This window comes from Cetorhinus maximus, chromosome 3 (assembly GCF_964194155.1).
Source record: "Cetorhinus maximus chromosome 3, sCetMax3.hap1.1, whole genome shotgun sequence".
Taxonomy (NCBI): Eukaryota; Metazoa; Chordata; class Chondrichthyes; order Lamniformes; family Cetorhinidae; genus Cetorhinus; species Cetorhinus maximus.
This window is the reverse complement of record NC_135881.1, coordinates 57,372,289-57,395,518: the sequence shown is the minus strand read 5'-3', so window position 1 is coordinate 57,395,518 and position 23,230 is coordinate 57,372,289. Positions and strand designations below refer to the sequence as shown.

The 23,230-nt window shown below is 43.8% G+C and overlaps 1 protein-coding gene across 2 annotated transcripts in view; it reads right to left on the bottom strand.

Moving 5' to 3' along the window:
• Window positions 1-23,230, bottom strand: part of rsu1 (Ras suppressor protein 1) — a 239,300-nt gene that overhangs the window by 100,777 nt on the left and 115,293 nt on the right. The gene's annotated exons all lie outside the window — the stretch shown is intronic.

Sequence of the window (23,230 nt, the reverse complement as noted above, 5' to 3'; positions counted from 1 at the left end):
ATCAGCAGAGTAACTGTCCACTATAGAAACCAATCGGCACAACTGCTCATGATGGTATTGAGAGGCAGAGGACCAAGCCTTCTAGGGCGAAACTGGTTAAGGGAAATTAACGTTGATTGGCCAGTGAGATTTCAAAAGGAAGCAGGAAGAGTTCATACCTTGAAAAAGGAACAAGGCAAAGTGTGGCAGAAAGAGCCTGGAGAGTCCAACGACCACAACAGGATGAAAAAGGAGTGTGTAAGGACTCAACAACCTGAAGAAATGTAGTCTATCTTAAACAAAAACTTGGAAGAACAGCAGAAGAAATTCAAGGAGACCCTGCTGAATGACAGAGTTCAAGACAAAGTGAGTAACATTCACAAGGAAATGGAAAACCTGCTGAAAGACCTTCACACATGACAAAACTCTCTCAGGTCAAAGTTTGTGTCTCTGGAAAAGTACAAAAAGAAACAAAGAATTCATCACCTCTCTGAACAAACTGAAGAACCTGTTGGCAGAGAAGACACAGCAATGTTCAAGTTTCCAGGAAGCAGCCAACAAATACAAAAATGAGACAGAAGAGCTGAAGAATCAGCTAAATGCGGCCAAAGAGGCTTTGAAAACAAAAAAATCAGAGAGCTTTCCAAGAGACAAGCAGACAAAGTAGTTTTGGGAGACTCAGACAAGTTCAGATTTCACCTGAGAGAAGTCTGGCCGACAGCGAAGTCAAAATGAAGGACAGGACTAAACTCTGGAAGAAAGAAGACAAAAAGGAAGAAGGTTCCGAAAAGACAATAAAATGGTGGCTGGTAGCACCTATAAACACTCGAAGGAGACAATAAACAAATTATCGAACTATGCCTACTTTGATATTATTCCAGTTCCTCACAATGGTTTGCTGGATGATGATGCTGAAAATAAAATCAAATAGGTACAAGTTACTTCCAAGGCCTTCTCTGGAAAGAATTCTAGATGCTGCAGACAAATATGAAGTTAACAGGTGATTCGCTGGAGACCAGGCTTATGCGCTTTCTTATTCACTACAGAAAAGCCCCCCCACATGACGTCAGGAGCAACACCTTCCCACTACTGCCTCTGTCTTAGGACAAGACTGAGCCTAATATTTCCAAATTTGGAGGGAAAGGTGGAGAAGAGTCAAAGAAACCAAAAAGCTGCACATGACTTGCATAGCCATGAGAGGCAATTTACTGTTGGAGAAGCAGTATATGTAAAGAATGTCAGTAGAGGACCAAAGTGGATACCTGGTAAAGTAAGTTCAGACCATTATCATACCGCTTGGAAGTGGAAGGCTGGATCATCCGTAAGCACATGGACCATTTAAGAACAACAGAGATACCACAACAAGATATGGTTCCACCTAGGACCATTACTGAACCAGTGTTTTCTGTTGAAGATGCTCAACCAAGGACTGACATGTCTGATGTCTCTACAGAGTGGAAGACACTGAACTGCAAGGTGACTGACGTTCATACAGTTCCAGAGAATGTGGTTCCTGAAAAAAAATCTGAAGTCATGGAGCTGCGACATTCTACACGAATCAGGAAAACACCTGAAAGACTGAACATGTAAATTTCATGACCTGTGTTAATATTATAATGTCATGAGATAAATATTCTTATAAATACAATATGTACAGCAAACTTAAAGGAGGAGGAATGTAGTAATTAGGGTTTTGTTAAATGTTGGACTGTACCTTTAAGGTTAGTCCCGTGATGCAAGATCACATGATCTGTGTAAACCAATGTGTTAGCAGGGCGGGCTACCTCCACAGTCAGTATAGAGATGGAGTTGAACACACATGTGTAGTTGCTGCTGGCTGTATTGTAAATAAAACTAATGTTTCCACTTAGAAAGTTGTCTGCAGATCAACTCTAATACAAACAGGCGACTAGGCCACACTATAACACTGGGGAACTTTGCTCCAGAAAAACAAAAGCTGAAGAGTGCCTTGATGGAGATCTAAAAAAATATGAAAGGGTTTGATAGGGTAGACCTGAAAGAACGTGTTTCCAATTGCAGGAGAGATCAGAATTAGGGCACATAAATCTAAGATAGTCACTGATAATCCAATGTGGAATTCAGGAAAAATTTCTTTACCCAGTGAGTAATTAGAACCTGGAATTCTGAACCATAAGGAGTATTTCAGGTGACTAACATCGATACATGTAAAAGAAAGCTAGATAAATACATGACAGTGAAAGAATAAGAGGATATGTTGATAGGGTTGGGAAAATGAGGGCAAGAGAAGGCTCACGTGCAACAAACATTGGGGAATGGTGGCGTAGTGGTAATGTCACTAGACTAGTAATCCAGCGTCCCAGGTTGATGCTCTGTGGGTTCAAATCCCACCAAGGCAACTGGTGGAGTTTGAATTCAACTTATAAAATCTGGAAATGACAAGCTAGTCTCCATTACCGACTGTTGTAAAAACCCATCTGGTTCAGCAATGTCCTTTAGAGAAGGAATACTGCCATCCTTACCTGGCCTGGCCTACATGTGGCTCCAGATGCACAGCAATGTTATAACTGCCCTCCGAAATGGCCTAGCAACTTACTCAGCTCAAGGACAATTAGGTATGGGCAACAAATGCCGGCCTTGCCCGGCGACGCCCACATACCATGAAAGAACAAAAAAAAAAATCCTCTCTCTGTTGGAGCAAATGGTCTGTTTCTGTGTTGTTGGTAGTGCGTAATTTCCATGACACTAATTCTCCGATTTTTCACATTAAAGGTTTTATCCTACATGCAATGCACTTTGAGGCCAACTGCAATCATATTTTTTTTTACTTTTGGGGCTAAGTCCATCTAACCATTTTCTTAAGGTCTCAGTCAAAAATCAAACTTGCCAGCCCAATATAGACATGAAGTGAGACCATTTCCAAACAGTGCTATAGCAGCTAATAAACCTGTATTTTACTTAAGCTAAAACACAGAGGCAGAATCCTCCCACATTTGCACTAAGTGCAGTAGTGGGCGGGAAAAGGAAGTTTTACCTACTGGCCGCAATGGCGGCTTTTCACGCTTCATCGTCTTATTCCCGCCTCATTAATTATGCAGTCACAGGAAACATGTCATCTCGCTGGTGGGTGGCCTCTGATTTGCCCACCATACCGTTACCTCGTTGCTTCCTCACGCAGGGCGCCATATTTAAATTGCAGCAGCGCACATACTTCTCAATGCTTGCAGCCCAGGAGGGCACTTGTGAAGACATGGCCCCAAAGTCCAAGAAGAGTGCAGTCCCCTGATTCAGTGACGCATTCCTGGGTCACAATGTGGAGGCCCACTGTGATGTCCTCTACCCCCATTCTGGCTGCAAGAGGTACATCAGTCTCACCACTCCAGCTTGGGAGATGGTGGCAGAGGTGGTCAGTGCCAATGCTGTACACAAGTGGTCGGCCATCCAGTGCAGAAAACAGATGAGTGATCACATCCATGCTGCCAGGGTAAGGCAGCCATCTCATCCACTCTAAACTCTCACACTCAAGGCCACCACACATTCACCGGCATCTCACTCACTGCCATGCCAAGGGACATCACCACTCACTTTCTCACATACCCTCACATCTCCATCTGGCCCCATCCACTCTGGAGACTGCCTCCTTAGCCCTCACCACCTTGAGGCCACTTGTACAGATCAACTTGTGCCCCACATACACCCTGAGATACCCTCCATCCCCAGTACAGCTCTTGTCTTGCAGCCTCTTCCCTTGCCTGAGACCACTTCTTCCCCTTCCCCAAGCAAGTGCAAGGCCCTGCAGCCATTGAAAAACCACCACCGCCGTACAGCTGGTCTGTTGTGATGCGGTGCAGCCTGCAAAGCCTGGTGCTAATGGCTGCAAGTGCTGCCCGAAGAAAGGTAGGCAAACAAACCTTGTGAAGTGCAGCTTGCCAAGTGCACATTGTCTACGTACAGCTGTGAAACAAGTCGGCATGCCCGGATGATCTAGCGTGGGGAGATGATTCCAGAGAGCAGGGCTTATAATGATATGCATATGTTTTAAATGATGCTCCCGACATCCGTTGGTGGGAAAAGGCAGCCCGCCATTGACAGGTGGAGCAGACAATCACAAACTGGTTTTACGACGGCGTGAAACTGATCTTTGGCCTTCCCGCCATATTGTCTGCACACGCCTGCCATGACGCCAGACGCCAATGGGAGTGGACGATTCCACCCAGACTCTTCTACTGCCATTCTATTTTATAATGATTGAATGTAGCGATAAACATAAATCAGCAGTAATACAGATGAGTAACAGAATGTACTCCATAAGTAATAGTAGAGAAGAATGAATACGCTCAACTGTCACTCCTTCCAATAAGAGAGTGGTGTGAAGAGCTATAAACTCAAGACCACACTGTGGCAGTCCCTACACTATACCAGCAGGCAGGAACCATCCACAGCATTGGAAGCGCTGAGGGAGCTGTTGAGGCACATCCACATTATTTTCAATACTGATTATAGTTTAACATTATAAACTGAGGCAACATTTAAACATTTTATCATATTAAATATCTTCAGCTGATTTAAAAATAAAAATGATTGAAAGTGAAGTCTGAATTAATTACGAGAAGGAAAAAAAAAAATGGACAGTGGGTTTGGAAGAGCACCTGACTGCAAAAAAGGATGATGTGGGTGAGGGAAACATTCCCTCTATATAGTAGATTGGATAATATCTGAGCCTTTTGCCCCCTTGTCATCTGCCCAATTAATAACCCACATTACTGATACCTTAATAGAACAAAGACTGTGATCTGTTAATAGTCTATTTCATAAAATGTTGAGAATCAGCTGGTGTCACCTAACTTCAACAGCACAGATGGTTCTAGCTGAAGATAGCTACCTAAACACATTTTAAATTCGCATACATAGTTGATTTGCCAAGTTCTACAAATAAGTTTCATTAGAAGCTTCATATTCTGAGGCTATTTGCACCATTCCCTGAAGTTCAGGCTTCACCCAGCTAGCTACTACCAGAACGTAAATTTGGCAGGTTCAGCTAAAAACCGGTGGTCTTGCCAATGCAGTAGTAAACATTTATCTGTCCACTAGCCACAGCAGGTCAAGGCATATGTACTCTTAGATTGTAGAAAACTGCATAAAACCCATGCATTGCGAGCCGATACCATTAGCATGGATTACATCAGTTGCCTTTATGTTGTGCAATGTAGCTCAGATACATCAAGGTCCCCAAAGTTTCACCACGTATAGCCATTCAGTATGCATGCAACAAGAAGCTGCAGGTGGCATGACAGCCAAGCCTAATTCTGTCCTCTCAACATCCACAAATGCTTAGTTTCAACAGGATTGTAACCCTGGCAGGTTTTCCTCCTCCTAACCAGGGGTGCTGAAGTCATTTGTAGCACCCCAATCACTGCCCTTGCTGAGAGCAACAAACTATCATCGACTCAAAATCCTTCTGGTTGGTAAAGCTTTTCTGTCCTTCCGTAGACAACAGTATGATGTGGTGGAAAGAAAAGCATACTATAATCTCATTAGGCTTGGAGAGCTGAGCACCATATTATTATTACATTATCATATTATTGTGCTACAATATAATTTTTTTTGTATGGCATTATCACTTTATAAAGAGCACTATATTAAAGATAGACAGTAAATAGTGTCATTCCTTGACAATTAATCAATAAAATGCCTGTTGCCTCACAACTTTTTCTGATTTCTTTTCTTGGCATGTTCTATTATTCAATAACACATGCAGGAAGCGTTTCACCTTTCTGTCAGATAGAAGCAATAGCCTTAGCTGTTGTATGCTCCAGTGCTTCCAGTCAGGGAATTCACACCCATCTCCCTCATCTGCGACTCAACCAGCTTTAGCATTCTAACTAGGATCAAACAGCAGGCAACGGGATTAAGCAATATGACAAAAGCAATCTAATAAGCTAAAACTGCTCAATTCTAAAGCTACGCTGGATAGATCTAAAACACGAGCATCTCCTGTTCACTGTACAATCTTCAGCAACAGACCACAAGGGAAAGTAGGCTGCATAGTGATTAGCTACAACCCTCCAACCGAAATAGACTTTATGGCTAGAAAAGATCAAGTGTCATTCAAAAAGGTTTCACCTCACATAGCCAAAGTGATTAGTGGAAGCAGCTACTGTACAAAATTCCTGTACAGTGTCCAACACATTAAATTAACCATGTTCTCACAAAACTTTAAAAAACATAGCAACAAATTCAATTATTTTGGCTATGCTTTCAATGCACACACTAATTTTTTTGTGAGGCTTCAATATATAAAAGCTCACTAGGAGGGATTTGCCGTCTATAGTTCCAGCCTGTGCGGAATTAGTAATTTATTGTTCATATTAAGCAATCTAGGGAATTTTACCTTTTGCTTTCAGCCTTATATCATCAAATCGGTCATTTTATTTTGGATATTTTCAGTTCAATTTAGTTTGTTTGTCCATACGTTGAATACTTGGATGATGTATTGATTGAATGCATGTTGCAGTTTGGCATTATTCTCCTGCAGCGTTCTATATAGCACAAAAAGCATAAAAGTACACAATGAAAGCACAGCCTTTATAAAGACAAAATTAAAAAGTTTACCATGAAGATCTGTTTTTGATTCTTCTTCTTCACTTAAATGCTACTTCTGGTTGACATTATCCATAATGGGACACTATTGTGGGAGTAAGAATGAATCAGGACAATACAGGCTAAATGGTACAATTTTAAATGGGGGCACAAGAGGAGACTGGGGTTGCGGGGGTTGAGGGGGGGGGTAAAGCACGGTGGGGTAGGACAGGTTAACAATGCAGTTGCTAAAGTACATGGGATCCTAAGCTTTACCGATAGAGGGATAAAGTACAAAAGACAAAAAAGTTATGCTTTAAGTATATAAAACACTGGTTCAGCACCAGCTGGGATATTCTGTCCAATACTGGACACCACTCATTAGGAAGGCTTTAGAAAGATACAGAAGAGTTTTAATGGGTTGGTTCCAGGGATGAGGGATTATAGTTATGTGGACAGATTGGAGAAACTTGGGCAGTTATCCTTGAAGCAGGGGAGATTTAGAGGAGATTTGATAGAATAGTGTTAAAAATCATGAAGGGTTTAGATAAGACTAAATAAAGATAAACTGCATCCAATGGCTGAAGGTTAGATAACCAAGAAGACACAGATTTAAGGTAATTAGCAAAAGAACCAAAAAACGACATGAGAAAAAGTTTTTTTTTAAAAACGCAGTGAATGGTTAGAATTTGGAATATGCTGCCTAATAGATAACGGCCTGAATTTTACGCACATTGTGCACGTGATTAGCGGACCTGGAAGCAGATGCATTATCCACCCCTGACCATGATCGCAACCTAGATACGATTTCATGCTGGCTGGCCCTGGACATTGGCTCAGAACTGCTGGCGGGGGCGGGACCGTGGCCCAACAGTGCCCCAGAGCGGCTTTTTAAAAGAGCACAGGCAGCTCCCTGAAGGCTGCTAGGAATTGGTGAGGACCCTCACAGAGCTATCCATGAGAGAGTATATGATTTTTCAACCAGGCAGGAGTTATGACCTCAGCACCAACTGGGCATGCCGGGCAGAGGGCAATGCTAGTGGGCACTCTGCACACCCCCCCCACTGCCCAGGTGAGCAGGCATGATGTTGTGCACTGCACATGGATCCAGTGCCGGAAAAGGTTCAATGATCTTCTGCGTTCCGCAAGAGTGAGTACCAACTTGGCATGGAACTCTGTATAGATGTCTTGGAGGGTGGCCATTCTTCATGGCACTCAGGGGTGAGAGATGGAGTCTGCCAAATGATACTTATCCCTGTGCCAGTCGAGGCTGGAAGATGTGTCTGCTGGCCTTGGGTGTATAGAAGTGAGGTGTGCCAATCTGATGGTACCTCAACCTGGGTGTCCTTGGGGTGGTGGTGGGGGGGGGCGGAAAGAGGGATGGGAGCTGGGCAAGGCTGGTATGGTGTGGCAGGTAGAGGTTGCACTTATGTCCGTACAGAAGAAGAGGGTCCATAATGCACTGGAGCGTGCACGAATAAGTGGTGGGGTGCCCAACCTGTTGATGCTTTCCAGGTTTGAGATGGATGCCCTGGATGTGCAATGCGTGCATGGAGCTAGGTGCACAGGTCTTGGAGCGGCAGGGGCCTCGGAGGAAGGCAAGAGTCCAGTGGACAGGTGAGAGGCTGGGGAAGTGTGTAAGAAAATGTAGGATCATGGCAACTCCAATGAGAAGTTCAAATCAAATTCCCCATTGTTCATCCACAGTGCCTCAGCGAGGCAGTTGTCCATTGTGACAAGCAACCGTCATGCATGCATAGTCACTGTGTTACAATGTAATCAATTGACATACTCCGTTCCTCTCCCAGATGCACCATGCTCAGGATGCTGGAGACACCCCGGGACCCTTCCTTGACACCCGAGGGGTTGCAGACAGATGCAACCGTGTCATATCATCTTTCTGTTCCAAGTGCCAGCTTGAACACAGGAATGTCAGTGGATAGTGCGTTGGATCAGATGCTAGTGCACAGTGACGAGGGCATATCACACTCGCATGAGGAGCTGGCGGAGGCAGAGTGCCCAGGATGCCGGCAGTTGGAGGACTGCTGGAGACCACGACCATGCTGACTCGGAGGCAGATGAGCTCTGGAGTCTTCCATCAGGTGGCAGATGCTGGATGTCCAGCAGGATGTGCGTGAAGATCTGGTGATCTGGTGGAGATCCCGGAGGGTCTGCAAGCCATGGGCTCTGTCTTGGAGGACTCTATGCGGAGCGTGAGCACTGCGTTCACCCGCATGGTGACGTTCATGGAGAGGCAGTTCCAGGAACAGAATCAGGGGTTTCTGGAATTGCGCTTCGACCTGCAAACCCACACAATGGCAGGGACATCAGCAAGTCACTGCCAGTGAGAGAGATGGTTGAGGCGCTTAGTCTCTCTGTTCGGTACCCGTCCATTAATGGTAAGCAGGGAGGTTCAAACCAACCTCATACTGGCAGATGAGATGCATGTCACGTCTGGGGGCTCCTCTCAGAGCACTCCAGATAAAAGCAGCACCTTCTCTACCCCTCTGCCAGCGTCCATGGCATATGATGCTACGTCGACGTCTGCCAAGGTCTTCAGGGTCAACAGGACATCACAGTCAGCAGGCTGCCCCCACTGCCAGTGATAGGGGCAGGGTGGGCACCAAGTTTAAGGTATTATAAACACAAGAAGGGCTGTCACGGTTGACATAACTTCAGTTGATACGCGTTCTAAGTTCAAATTGTGTCAACATGACCACCAGATAAAGATTTTGTGTCATGGCCTGAACGTGCTTCATGTTTTTCGTAGGTGTTGGCATCGGAGTGATGTGTGTCAGACAGGAAGAGGTGCAAACATGATTTCAGATTCCATGATGGCCTCATCAGGAATGTCCAGTAAGGAGGCATCATCCTTGCCCTCACTCTCAAGTCATGCCTTGGATGCCTAGCTGAAAGAACAGAGAATCAAGGCCTCTGTGGTCTCCCTGCCTCCCACAAGGTTCATCATTTTAGCAGCCACATCCTCACCCCTCCTCCTGCTCCTCATCAGAACCATCAGTTGAGTTGTCCTCTGCGGCCTGGGGAGATGTCTCACTCTCTTCATCCTCCAATGGGTCCCCCCTTTGGCAGAACCAGATTGTACAGTGCGCAGCACACAATGACAATAAGCAAGACACGTCTGAAGGATATTGCAGTGCTCCCCCTGATCGGTCCAGGCAGCGGAACCTCATCTTGAACAGGCCAATGGTCCTCTCAATTACTACCTTTGTAGAGGCATGTCTTCAATTGTACCTCTCCTCCGTGTGTCCTTGGGTGTCAGAGTGGTGTTGTGAACCACATTTTCAGGGGATAGCCTTTGTCACCCAGGAGCCAATCATCTAACCGACCTGGAGTGAAGAACAGCCTTGGCACCTGGGAGTGTTGCAGGATGTGCACAACATGGGAGCTGCACGGGTACCTGGCGCAGAGCTGCAAAATCTGTGATGTGCTCGCAAATAATCTGGACGTTGATGGAGAGGAAGCCCGTTCTGTTGACAAAGGCACCCGACTAACCCGCTGGCGTCTTTATGGCCATGTGTCTGAAATCTATGGTACCCTGATGTGGGATAAACCCAGCAATTGCAGCGAAGCCTCTGGCTCACTTTGCATGGCTGGCTTCTTCAGTCTGGAAATGAATGAAGTTCATGACCCATCTGAACAGAGCATCAGTGACCAGTTTGACAGAGCTGTGGGCAGCAGATTGGGAAACACCACATACATCACTCACTAACCCTTGGATAGAACCAGATGCAAAAAAGTTCAGGGCTGCCGTTACCTTAAAAGCCACTGGCCCATGCGCCGAGCGCTAAATTGCACAAGCCACCTAAAATTTCATACAAATGTCTTTTTAATGGGCTTAATTGCTTGTTTGATTGTCAGCAGGTGCACTTCCAACACCTGCATACGCCCGCCAAATATGGTGCGATGGAGTGATGGCTTTGGGACGCACGCCCGACGTTTTCTTGCACGGGTTCAGGTCAGCTGCGTGCCCTCTCCTAGAGTGTAAAATTCAATCCAACGATTCAACAGTAGTCCTCAAAAGGGAACTGGATAAATACTTGAAGGAGAAAATATTGCAGGGATAGGAGGAAAGAGTGGGGAAGTGGGACTAACTGGATTACCCTTTTAAAGTACCAGCGCAGACTCGATAAACCAAATGGCATCCTGCTGTGCTACAGTATCCTATTCTATGATTCTAATAGCATTAGTTCAGTATAGAAGTATGCTGGATTCATATAGGAACAGGAGTAGGCCATTCAGCCCCTCAAATCTGATCATCATTCAGTTTAATCACAGCTGATTTCTAGCTCACCTCTGGACTGGTCATTGTTTCACCTCAGTTCTGAAGAAGTGTTTATAATTGAAATGCTACCATACCAGCTTTTAGATGCTAATAGATCTTTCTATGTCCATTTTTTTGTACACTGCACAAAGGCTGCACCCTATATCTAAGTTTCTTATCACACTTGTTATATTTACCTCCTTTTTGTAAAGATCTCCCTTTCAAGATTCAAAGACAAAGTAATGCAATTTCATGAAAACAAATGTTATGGTGCCAACATCCGTTATATTCATCTAAAGAAAACAAAGTTGCCCTCAGCTTTCAAATTAACCCTAAAGATTATTTTTATTGAAACAATTAATGTACAGTAGTGGCTCAAATTTGACACTTTAACAAAGAGAAAATGAATTTCATACCAGTTTTAACATGCACATTGCATCACCTTATCCAACACTTCACTAATGTAAGTGCATAATTATACCTGACACCGATTCCAGGCCAAGACTGGGGGGAAGTGTGACAGTTCTTGATACATTTAAATAAACTTTCCTCCAGGTAACTTTTTAAACTTACATTGAGTTATACCTCATCTGAAGTCAGACCCAAATGGTGGGAGACTCTCTCTCTCCTCCAAGGACCTTGGACCTCTCTGGAGCCAGGTTGGGACCAGTTATAATTCAACTTCAGCATTGTTTATACTTCAAACTCAGGATCCTTGTGAATTAGAAATGCTAACATTGAAATATAAGCAGAAGCTAAGTGGGTTATTTTTTTGTCCATGGCAGGAATCTGTCCAGATACTGGGCAATGAACTGACACATTGGACATGCATGAACATTCAAGGATACTTTTTCTCAGATTAACTCGTGGGCTCTATAACAAATCCCTGTCTGCATTTGCTCCTTATATTCATACCAACAGAAGCAAAAATACATTAAGGTCACCTGAAAAAGCAAGAACCTTGGTTGGGACAGAGGTTAGTAGGTAGCCAATTGCCATTTGTTACTGGTGATATACCTGCAAAGTCTGGCCAACATATAGAGTTATGGACTCCACAATAGGTAGAAGAATACACTGAATTTTCTAAATTCACTGGCCACAAAACTCCGAAAGTTCCTCTCTGCTTATGTAATGAAGTGGGCTTCCTGGCTGCCCATGTCCATTGATGCAGATCCCATCAATTTGCAACATTAAAATAAATCAAGGCATGCATCTTGAACCTCCAAGGGATTGTCAGAAGTAACAATAGCTACTGGGAATATCAGAATGCAGTCATGAACAGTGTTATGAATGCAATGTTTTGAGATGATTAGGTTTTAGACTATCTCTTTAATTCAAAGGTAAAATGGAGGAATGAAGCAAATCATGTGATCTATTTCAAATTCTGCCCATGGCTTTCTTCCCATGGGGCAGGGGGCCCAGGTTGAGACTTACCAGGAGCAAAACGTCCACACCTGTCCACACCGCAAAAGGTAAGAGCAGCTGGGCTAACTGTTGACAGACTTCTGTCCCAGTGTTTCTTTTGGGCAGAAAGAGAGAGATCTCAAATAAAAGGTGACAACTGGTGTGGTCAGCAGAGTGGAGAAAGCTGCAAGTCCTCGGTGACCTACCCAGCAGAACGTGGGAGGGAGGATAGTCTCTGGTCAAAGAGACAGATCCTGTGGAAATCTAGAGACTCTGAAAGGATTGCCCAGGCGAAGCCAGGAGGAGAAATCGTCAGAGTGTGCCTTACTGCTACTCCGAAAACTGAGGGAAGCAACTTTTGACTGTCACTCAGCATTATGACTCAGCGAAACAGGGAGACATGACCCCAATGGAAGCTGGGAGTGACTGTGGACTGTTTCCTATAAAAGATTATAATCTTGTGGAGAGGGCTGTAATGTATATGTATTCGCCGTGGGGTTATTGGTTGTATTAAAATATTAATAAGGGTTACTTTTTTTGTAGTTTAGAGTATTAGTTGCCTGCGAGATAATGTTTAGTTAATGTTGCTTGTAGTTTGCTCATTATAGTAAAAGTGTTAAAACTTCAAGCAATTTAAATGTACTTTTGCAAGTTATCATTTCCTAGGGGGATGGTAACCAATAGGAACAAGAGTAAGCCATTCAACCACTTTAGCCTGTTCCACCACTTGATTAGATTACAGGCTGAGTTTTCATCCCTGAGGCAGGAGGTGGGAGTTGGGAAAGTGCCAGTAAAGTCCCTATGGTCCCTCAAGTCCCCCCATGCCAAGCCATACCTCTCCCCCCCCATCCAAGGCCCCTTATGCCCCTCAGGCTAAGCTATGCACCTCCACCCACCCCTCTGGCCCCTCAAGCTCCCAATGTCAAGCTATGCCCCTCTACCCACACCCATGGCCCTCATGCCCCCCATGACAAGCTATGCTCCTCCACCTGCCACCTGCCTCATATCCCCATGTCAAGTATAGCATATCCATGCCCATTCGCATACTATACACTGTATAGAACCAAAGAAGCCTACAATGACAGTAGGATGTGTAAAAAAGCCATTCATCAATAACTTCCTACTTTCTTAAAAAAAGCTCCTTTAAACAGCAGGCCAATAAAAATGTCATTCATCCAGGTGTATTAAAGTATGAACAGCTAAAATTGCAAGCATTTGAAGCCTCTTTATCTTGTAAAAGCAAACATTGAGCAATTGACAGAAGAGGTTAGAGAGCCAGAGCTGTCAATGAAGCAATGTTCTCCCTGGGGGCTCAGGTGTTTCAGTACTTTAATGGATGTCTGGGTTCTCAGCCACAGGGGGCATACCTTGGCATGGGGGGGTATGAGGAGGGCCTTTTGAACTTGCCTTTCAAAAGGTTCCTTTATGCAGACTATGGTTCACAACACCTTGTAGGTTTCCATGACCACAACTCTTTGAAAAGCTGGCCCGACTACTTGAAAATTGTGGAGGACTGGGACATGTCTATCCCCACAATGGAGCCGGCCAAGTCATGATCTGAACCAGCCTACACACTTAAAAGGTGTTCCTGAAAATTGCAAACTTTGGGAATGGGGCCGGAAATCAAGATCCACCCGCCATTTTTAAAGGGGTTTCCAAGTCAACCCAACATGGCAAAAATCCAGCCCTATAGCTCAACTGTACATACGAACATATGAATTAAGATCAGGAGATGGTCACTCGGCCCCTCAAGCCTGCTCTGCCATTCAATAAGATCATGGCTGATCTGAATGTAATCATGACCCCACATTCCTGCTTGCCCCCGAAAACAAGGGGGTGAAAGGTTAATCAAGAATCTATCTAGCTCTGCCTTAAAAATATTCAGACTGATTTACAGGATGTTATTTGTGCCCTCTATAGTGAAGACCAAGCAAAATACCTGTTTAATTCACCCGCCATCTCCCTACTTTCCACTATCAATTCTCCAGACGGACTCTATAGAACCAATGCTCACTTTGTTAACTATTTACTTATTTAAATATCTATAGAAACACTTACTATCCGTCTTTATATTATTAGCTAGCTTTCTCTTGTACTCTAAAGTTTCCCTCCTTGTTAATCTTTTTGTCATTCTTTGCTGTTCTTCATATTCTTTCCAATCTTCTGACCAGCCACCCATCTTTATGTAATTATATGCTTTTTCTTTAAGTTTGATACTGTCTTTAACTTTTTTATTTAACCACGGATGGTGGGCCCTCCCTTTGGAATTTTTCTTTCTCATTGGAATGCATCTATTCTGTGTTTTCTGAAATAGCCCTTTAAATGTCTGCCACTGAACTTCATTTGACACATCCCTTAACCTCATTTGCCAGTTCACTCTGCTTTCACGCCCTCATAATTGCCTTTATTTAAATTTAAAATGCTGGTCTTGGACGCACTTGTTTCTCCCCCAAAATGAATGTAAAAGTCAATCATATTCTAATTGTTGCAACCTAGGCGTGCCTTCACTAGGAGGTTGTCAATTAATCCTATCTCATTGCTCAATATCAGGTCTAGTATAGCCTGCTCTCTAGTTGGCTCCAGAACATGCTGTTCTAAGAAACTATCCTGAAAACATTCTATGAACTCCTCATCTACGCTATCTTTGCCCATCTGATTTTTCCAGTCTATATGTAGATTAAAATCCCCCATGATTATTTCTGTACCTTTCTGGCAAGCTCCCATTGTCTCTTCTTGCACACTCTATTCTACTGTGTAGTTACACTTAGGAGGCCTGTGCACCACCCCCAAAAATGACTTCTTGCCTTTATTATTCTTCATCTCAACCAAAAGCATTTCTACATCATGGTTTCCTGAACTTAGGTCATCACCGTCTAATGTGCCAATACCATCACTAAATTAACAGCCACCCCTCCACTGTTTCCTAACCTCCTGTCCTTCCTAAATGTCACATGCCCTTCAATATTCAGCTCCCAATCTGTGTCATCCTGTAGCCACCTCTCTGTAATGGCCATCAGACTGTACTTCATTATTTCTATTTGCGTTATCAGTTCACCTGTTTTGTTTCGAATGTTATGTGCATTTAGATACAGAGCCTTTAGTTTTGTCCTTTTATTATTTTTGTAGCATCTAGCCTTATCTGCTGATTTACTCTTAGAATTGTACTCTCTGTCCCTTCATATCACAGTCTGTTTATCATTTCCCATATTAACACCTGTCTTTCTTGACTTGTCTCTACTTTTTGGTTTACCACATCTTCCCAAATTTGATCCCTTACCCCCCACTATTCAATTTAAAATCCTCTAATTCCCTAGCTAGATGGCTCATGAGGACACCAGCCCCCGCACAATTCAGGTATAGACCATCTCAACAGTACAAATCGCACTTTCCCCAATCCTGGTGCCAGTGCCCCACAAACCGGAACCCACTTCTCCCACACCAGTCTTTGAGCCACACATTCATTTCTCTAAACTTATTTGTCCCATGCCAAATTGCACATGGCTCAGGTAATAATTCAGAAATTATTACCTTTGAGGTTCTGCTTCTTAAATTTGGTACCAAGCTCCTAATACTGGCTATGCAGAGCCTCCTTCCTCATCCTACCTATGACATTGGTACCTACTTGGACCACAACCAGTGGATCCACTCCCACCACTGCAAGTTCCTCTCCAGCCCTGAGCAAACGTACCTAACCCTAGCACAAGGCAGGCAACAAGAAGTCTGCTCTTGCTCTTTGCTACAGAGAAGAGTGTTAATCCCCCTTACTATACTGTCCCCTATTACCACTACCTTCCTTTATGCTCCCCCCACTTGGATGGCTTCCTGTACCATGGCCAGTTTGTTCACCCACCCTGCAGCTCCTGCTCTCATCCAAACAAGCTGAGAGAACCTCAAATCTATTGGACAACTGCAGAGGCTCACACTCCTGCCCTCTGGGCCCCCTTATCTGCCTCACTTGCAGCCACACCCTCCTGTCCCTGGCCACTGACCAAATCAAAAGACCCTGTCTTAAGTGGTGTGACTGCCTCCTGGTATAAAGCATCCAGGTAATTTTCCCCCTCCCTGATGTGTCGCACAGTCTGCAGCTTAACCTCCAGCTCAATTATTCTGAGCCGAAGTTCCTCAAGCTGCAAACACTTACTGCAGGCGTGTTTGCACTGGATCACAATGTTATCCAGGAGCTCCCACATGCTGCAGCTTTGATACATCACCTGTCCTGCCATCCTTAATGTGTTTTAAATAATTATTTTATTATATTATTCACCTATTTATTATTTTATTAACTTTACCATCAATTTTAAATCTTAGGGATAGAATAGAACTTAACCACTTACCAGATACTCATCAAACAGCTAGCTCATTTCCCTGAAGTAAAGTAAGAACTAATTCCTATGGGGGTGAGAAAGATAGAAAAAGAAAAAAAACTCCCCCTCACCAAATTCCAAGTCTTCACTCCATTTGCCTTGCTGCGCTAAAGAACTCTGAATTTACAGTAAATTAAACTGGGTCTACAGTAACCAGATTCAACCAATTAGCTAATTAACAACAAAAACAGAAAATGCTGGAAAAACTCAGCAGGTCTAGCAGCATTTGTGGAGAAAAACAGTTAACATTTCGAGTCCTTATGGCCCTTCTTCAGGGTTTTTTTAATTAATTCACGAGACGTGGGCTTTGCTGGCTGGGCCAGCATATATTGTCCATCCCTAGTTGCCCTTCAGAAGGCTGCTTTTTTGAACCGCTGCAGCCCATGTGGTGTGGGTACACACACAGTGCTGTTAGGAAGGGAGTTCCAGGATTTTGACCCAGCGACAGTGAAGGGACAGTGATGTATTTCCAGGTCAGGATGGTGAGTGACTTGGAGGGGAACTTCCAGGTGGTGGTGTTCCCATCTATCTGCTGCCCTTCTAGCTGGTAGTGGTCATGGGTTTGGAAGGTGCTGTCTAAGGAGCCTTGGTGAATTCCTGTACTGCATCTTGTACATGGTACACACTGCTGCCACTGTGCGTCAGTGGTGGAGGGAATGAATGTTTGTGGATGTGGTACCAATCAAGTGGGCTGCTTTGTCCTGGATGGCGTCAAGCTTCTTGAGTGCTGTTGGAGCTGCACTCATCCAGGCAAGTGGGGAGTATTCCATCACACTCCTGACTTGTGCCCATTCACTTAATTTATCAATAACTTTTATAACTTTGTGCTCATGTCTACACTACTTACAATACCACCTGTTCTTGAACATCAACAAACTTCAGTATATGGATCTCTATTATTTTATAGAAGTCATTCATAAACATAACGAATTGTTGGTGCTCCAGCACAGCTCCTTGTGGGTCCCCATTAGTCACTACCTTCAAAATCCAGTACGTTCAAGTGGCATACATTCAAGTTCCCCAGAGGTTGGTATTAGTCCACCGCTTTTTGTGATCTATATGAATGACTTAGACTTGGGTGTGCAGAGTATAATTTCAAAATCTGCAGATGACACAAAACTTAGAAGTATCGTGAAAGGTGAGGAAAGTTTCAAGTCTTCAGGGGGACATCACAGAATTGTTAAAGCACAGAAGCAGGCCACTCGGCCCATCATTTCTCCACTGGCATAGATGGTTTGGGTGGACACCTGGCAGATGAAATTTAATGCAGAGAAATGTGACATGATACAATTTGGGGAAGAATGAGAAGAGGCAATATAAAATAAATAAATAAATCTAAAGGGGGTGCAGGAGCAGAAGGGACTGGACGTATAGGTGCAGAAATCATTGAAGGTGATAGGGCAGGTTGAAAAGCGGTGAATAAGGCATATGGGATCCTGGGCTTTATAAATAGAGACATGGGGTAGAATTTTGCCCTTGATGGGTGGGCTAGCCCCACTGGCTTGGCGGCGGGCAGGCAGCCAATCGCCGCCGCCGAAACGGGCCCCGCTGCCATTTTAAGTGGGCGGGCCAATTAAGGCCCGCCCAGTGGGCTGCCTGACGGGATGCGCTATGCACTTCCTGTGCAAGGGGGGGGGGGGGGGAGGGATTCCCCAACTGTCAGCGTGCGCTCTTTCGCGCATGCGCACGAAAGAATGCACATCTCCCTGAGACTAAGTGCTGTCTCAGGGAGATCACTGACAGTGTTTTAAATATCAAAAATAGAATAATAAAAAATTAACATGTCCCCCTCATGTGGCAATGTCACACGAGATGAGACATGTTAATAAATATGACTAAAACTTTATTAAACTTTTTAAAAACAGACATGAAACCTCATCCCGCCAGTGGATGAGGTTTCATGCTTTTTCAAAAGCCCGCTGGGGCTCCTGGCCTGCCCGCCAACCTTAAGGTTGGACGGGCAGGGCCTTTAATTGGGTTAACTAGCCTGTCAATAGCCTCAATTGGCCATTGACAGGTCGGCGGGTGGACAGCTGATTTTGCTGCGGGCCCTCCTGCCTGAATACTTAAATGGGGCGGGATTTTCTCCCGACGTCATCCCGCATCATTTTAGCGTTGGCGAGCGGGCCCCACCCCTAATTCGCCGATGGAAAGATTCAGGCCATGGAGTACAAAAGCAAGGAGGTGAATCTGTATGAAACAATGGTTCAGTTTCAACTGAAATATTTTGTCCAATTCTGAGCACTGCACTTTAGAAAGATATGAAGGCATTGGAAACAGTGCAGAAAGGATTTACAAAAATGGCTCCAGGGATGAAAGTCAATTACGACAGGTTGGCAAATCTGGGGCTGTTCTCTTTAGAAGGTTTCCTACATTACAACAGTAACTATACTCCAAAAGTGCTTCAGTGACTGTAAAGCACTCAGAAACATCTGGTGGTTGTGAAAAGCATTATATAAATGCAAGTCTTCCTCTTCTTTTTAGAGAAGAGGAGGTTGAGAGGAGATTTGATAGAGGTGTTCAAAAACATGAGTCTGGGCAGTGTAGATAGGAGTCACAGTTTCTATTGCTGAATCGGTCGAGAACCAGAGGATGCCAATTTAAGGTGAAAGGATCTGAAATGAACTTGAGAGTGTAGTGGAAACAGATTCAATCATAGCTTTCAAAAGGGATTCGAACAATTAGCTGAAGAGAAAAAGTTGCAGGGCTACAGAGAAAGGCCAGGGAAGTGAGACTAGGTGAGTTGCTCTTGCAGAGAGCCGGCATAGACACGGGTCAAATGGCCTCCTTTCTGCTCTAACCATTTTATTGCTGGGATTTTATGAGACCTCAGGAAGCAGGTTGGCAGGAGAGGTGGGCGTGTGGTGCGCCTGTCACGTGCAGGAGATATACAGGCATAAATTTTTGTGATAGTTTGAAATTTGGCATTCTTGCATTTGTCCTGATGAGTGTAAGACAAAAAACTTCAGCAACGCAAGTCACTTTTCAGCAATTTATAATTTGGTTCCAACACAGTTCTGGTGCAGCCCATCCCAATGGTACAGCACCCTCCTGTTCCAGTATCCCATAAAATGGGAAGAGAACCCCCCTTTTGCACAACAGTTCTTTAGCTGGTGTTTACCCTGCTAACCTGTTAATCCCATAAGAACATAAGAAACAGGAGCAGGAGTAGGCCATTCAGCCCATCGAGCCTACTCGGCCAATCAATAAGATCATGGCGAATCTGACATGGCCTTAACTGCACTTTCTTGCCTGTCCAAGGCCATAACCCTTGGCTCCCTTGTCAATCAAAAATCTATCTGATCAGCCTCAAATATTTTCAATGACCCAGCCTCCACTGCTTGCTGGAGGAGAGAATTCCTAACACAAACAACCCTCCATATTTCAATTTGCACATGGTAGCAATGTTGAGATTACCACCCTTGAGGTCCTGCTTTTTAAATTTGGCTCCTAACTCCTGATATTGTCTTTGCAGCACATCTTGCCTACTCATTCCATGTCATTGGTCCCAACCTGAACCACTATAGATAGAACCTGTCCCTTTCCTTTCAGAAACCTTTCCATTTGTTTCAAGACATGTCTTACCCCAAAACCAAGTTGGCAATATACTATTTGGACTCTTATTCCTGACTGCAATGATCCTATCTGTCCCCTTGATGATCGAATCAACCTGACAACTACAACATAATGCTTTTACTCTTTCTCCACTTGGACTGCCACCCGATCCAGCGTGCCGTGGTTAACATTTTAGCCATCATCCCTGCAGCCTTCATCCTTATTCTCATAAATAACAAATACCTCATACCTCTGGTGTAGGCCACTATCGACAGGAACCTATTCTCTGCCTCTTCTATGTTTCGCCTGCCCTGTTGACTGATGATCACGTTCCCCTTCCTGAACCTGTGATTTTCTCAGAAAGTTTCACTGTGCTCAAGAAAACTATTCAGAAATTCCTCCCCCTTCTTTATGCATCTCCAGCTCACACTCCAGCTCAATAGTACCTTAAGGCAGAGATATTTCCTACAGAAGTAGTCAACCAGAACAGTCTCAGTGTTCACAAATTATCACAGTCTGTAGACCAAACATACAGCCAATTCTAATATTTATTGTTAGCAGCAATCTATCTCAAAAGCTAATAAGAGTCATTTTGGATCTAGCACTTATTTGTTGATGGGTTAATTTTGTTTTCAAAGTAATTAGTAATTAATTACTCCAATTATTAAATATTTGTGTATACCCAACATTTAGATCTACTTGCTTGCCAAAAATATATTATACTCTTAATACTTAATATTAAGATAATCTTCACTGAGGATCTCTTAAATAATGGTTCCTAATCCAAATGGAGCAGAGGTCTTGGAAGGACATAGGAGTAAATGGCATTCGCTTTTTCAATTGCTCCAGTGGGTATGAATGGACATCCTTGGAAAGGTAATTGATCCTTTCTGGGGATTTAGCTCCTTTCCTTCTTTCACAATTCTTTGCACAGGTCAGAAACTCATCAGATCAGTTCTCAACTCCAAATTCTTGCTACCAGGCAGGTAATCCCTCCTCTGTGCCCCCTTCACTGGCATACATAATTTTGGGACCATTAGGTTTACAGCGTTAAACAGAAGCAGAACAATGTGTTTGTGGATTGAACTCCTGCTTGCTACAAGGCACCTTCTTAATTCTGATGCGATCTTGTTATATATTCAGTTATTGTACAAATCATGTTTTCTTCCCTCAAATCTGCATCAGTTAGTAACGTCTGCAGCCAGTGGAAAGGAAGGATGCAGCAGTTGGCTCTAGAGCAACTCCAGGACTGACTGGCTATGGCCTAAGTAACAAAAGCTGGCATGGACAACATTGGGCTAGGAGTTAAAAATGAATGTGTTCGAGTACATGAATTACAGTTTCACAAAGGTTAGACAGGTGATAGATTCCATTCCTAACAATTAATAAAATAAGACACGCTGGTTAGTGCCTTCATATTCATAGCAAGTTCACGTTTTCTGCAGTCCAGACTTAGGCTATGTGTGTGATACTGACCCTTCTAGTAGCAAGTCAGCAGGGTTTCTTGCAGGAGTTACAACATGAATTTTCACACAGAACAATCTGCCATCCCCAAAGATTAGGGTGCTATTTAGAAAGAAAGCGACAACATGGCATAAAGCGCTAAGCAGCTCAAGTGTTTCTCCTATAAAGTTTATTTTTTAAGATCCTGTAAGACTAAAGACTAAATCTAGCCACTCAATTTTCTTCATCACTGCTGTACATGCAAGCATTTAAGCCTTGTACCAGTCACTCAGAGGTTAAATTCTGTAATCTACTTTGAGGCATTAATCATATTATTAAAACCCTTCACCTGCACAATAATTCAAGATTGATGATATGTGAATATTCTGGGGAATCAGGATTTCTACCATTGAATTTCAAGCACAAATCTAATGAAGTTTAACAGTCAAACCATTTTGGCCCCCACAGGTTCTAATAGTGAATGATATGTGCAATAACACTAAATTGCCTAAGGGATGGAGAGTACAGTCTAGTGAATGCTTTTGTAAAATGGTTTTAAAAATTTCCAGTAGAAGGTCAACTTATCATCAAGCTTATATTGCAAGTGTGGTGTCATCTAGTATTGACACTAACCATTTTCACTAGTTTTTCCATATGCAATATTGCCATATTTTCAATCAAAAGCACCGTAGCACTCTATAAAATCTTGTCAAAGCTGAAGACTAGGTATGGAAGAAGGAATTTTGTATTCTCAGAGTTTTGAATCATGACTCAAGGTACAAGCAACGGACCATCAATCAAACTGCTAATTCCGTAGCAATTCACAATGCCAGCACAAGCGGCTTTTACATGTAGGCAAATATTGGCCGTGGGGTAACTAGTGATTGATTCATTTTAAAACAATAGACCAAGAGGCGTTTCCAGTTCCTTTGTAAATGCACATTAACATATCTGAACTACTGGTTGAAGAAATTACACAATTTGCATGGAAGTTCTGATATTAAATCACTTATGCACACAGGGCAAAGGATGGCTGACATTTGAAATGGATGTTTGACTTTAATGTATGCAGACTAGTATGATGAGAATCCAGTGAAAGGTGATGTCAATTTTATTTAAAAGTATTTCCAGTTAATCCTCCAGTATTAAAATTAAAATATCATGTCTTTCATTGGTAAGTCACGTTGAAGTTAAAAGAGCTTCATGAAAACCAAAGTAAAATTATTCGTAGTGTGAATACACAAAAAAAGTGGGCTTCATCAATAGAACTCAGGCCATAGTAGCATGTACAATAATCAATATAGCATTCTTTGACCAGTGTTTTATACTCAGAAGTCCCATATCCCCCAACATAAATGAAAGGGCAAGTTTGCCCCCGCTCTGACAAACTTGCTCCGTAGCAAGCAGAAGGTGCTGGCCACTGCTGGAACTGCATTGTGGTTTGTGTGGGGATGGGGGTAGGGGTGCGTGGGGAGGCTGGCTGGGCCTGTCAAAGGAGGTTGTTTGGGAGGGGGGGGGGGGGGGGGGGGGGGGGGGGGGGGGAGAGAAGCAGGAGGGGGAAAGGGGGGAAGAGGTGGGGGGCTCTGGCTTCACACTTGGAGCTGGCCTCCACCTGCCTCGGGAAAGATTGCGGCGGAGGGGCAGG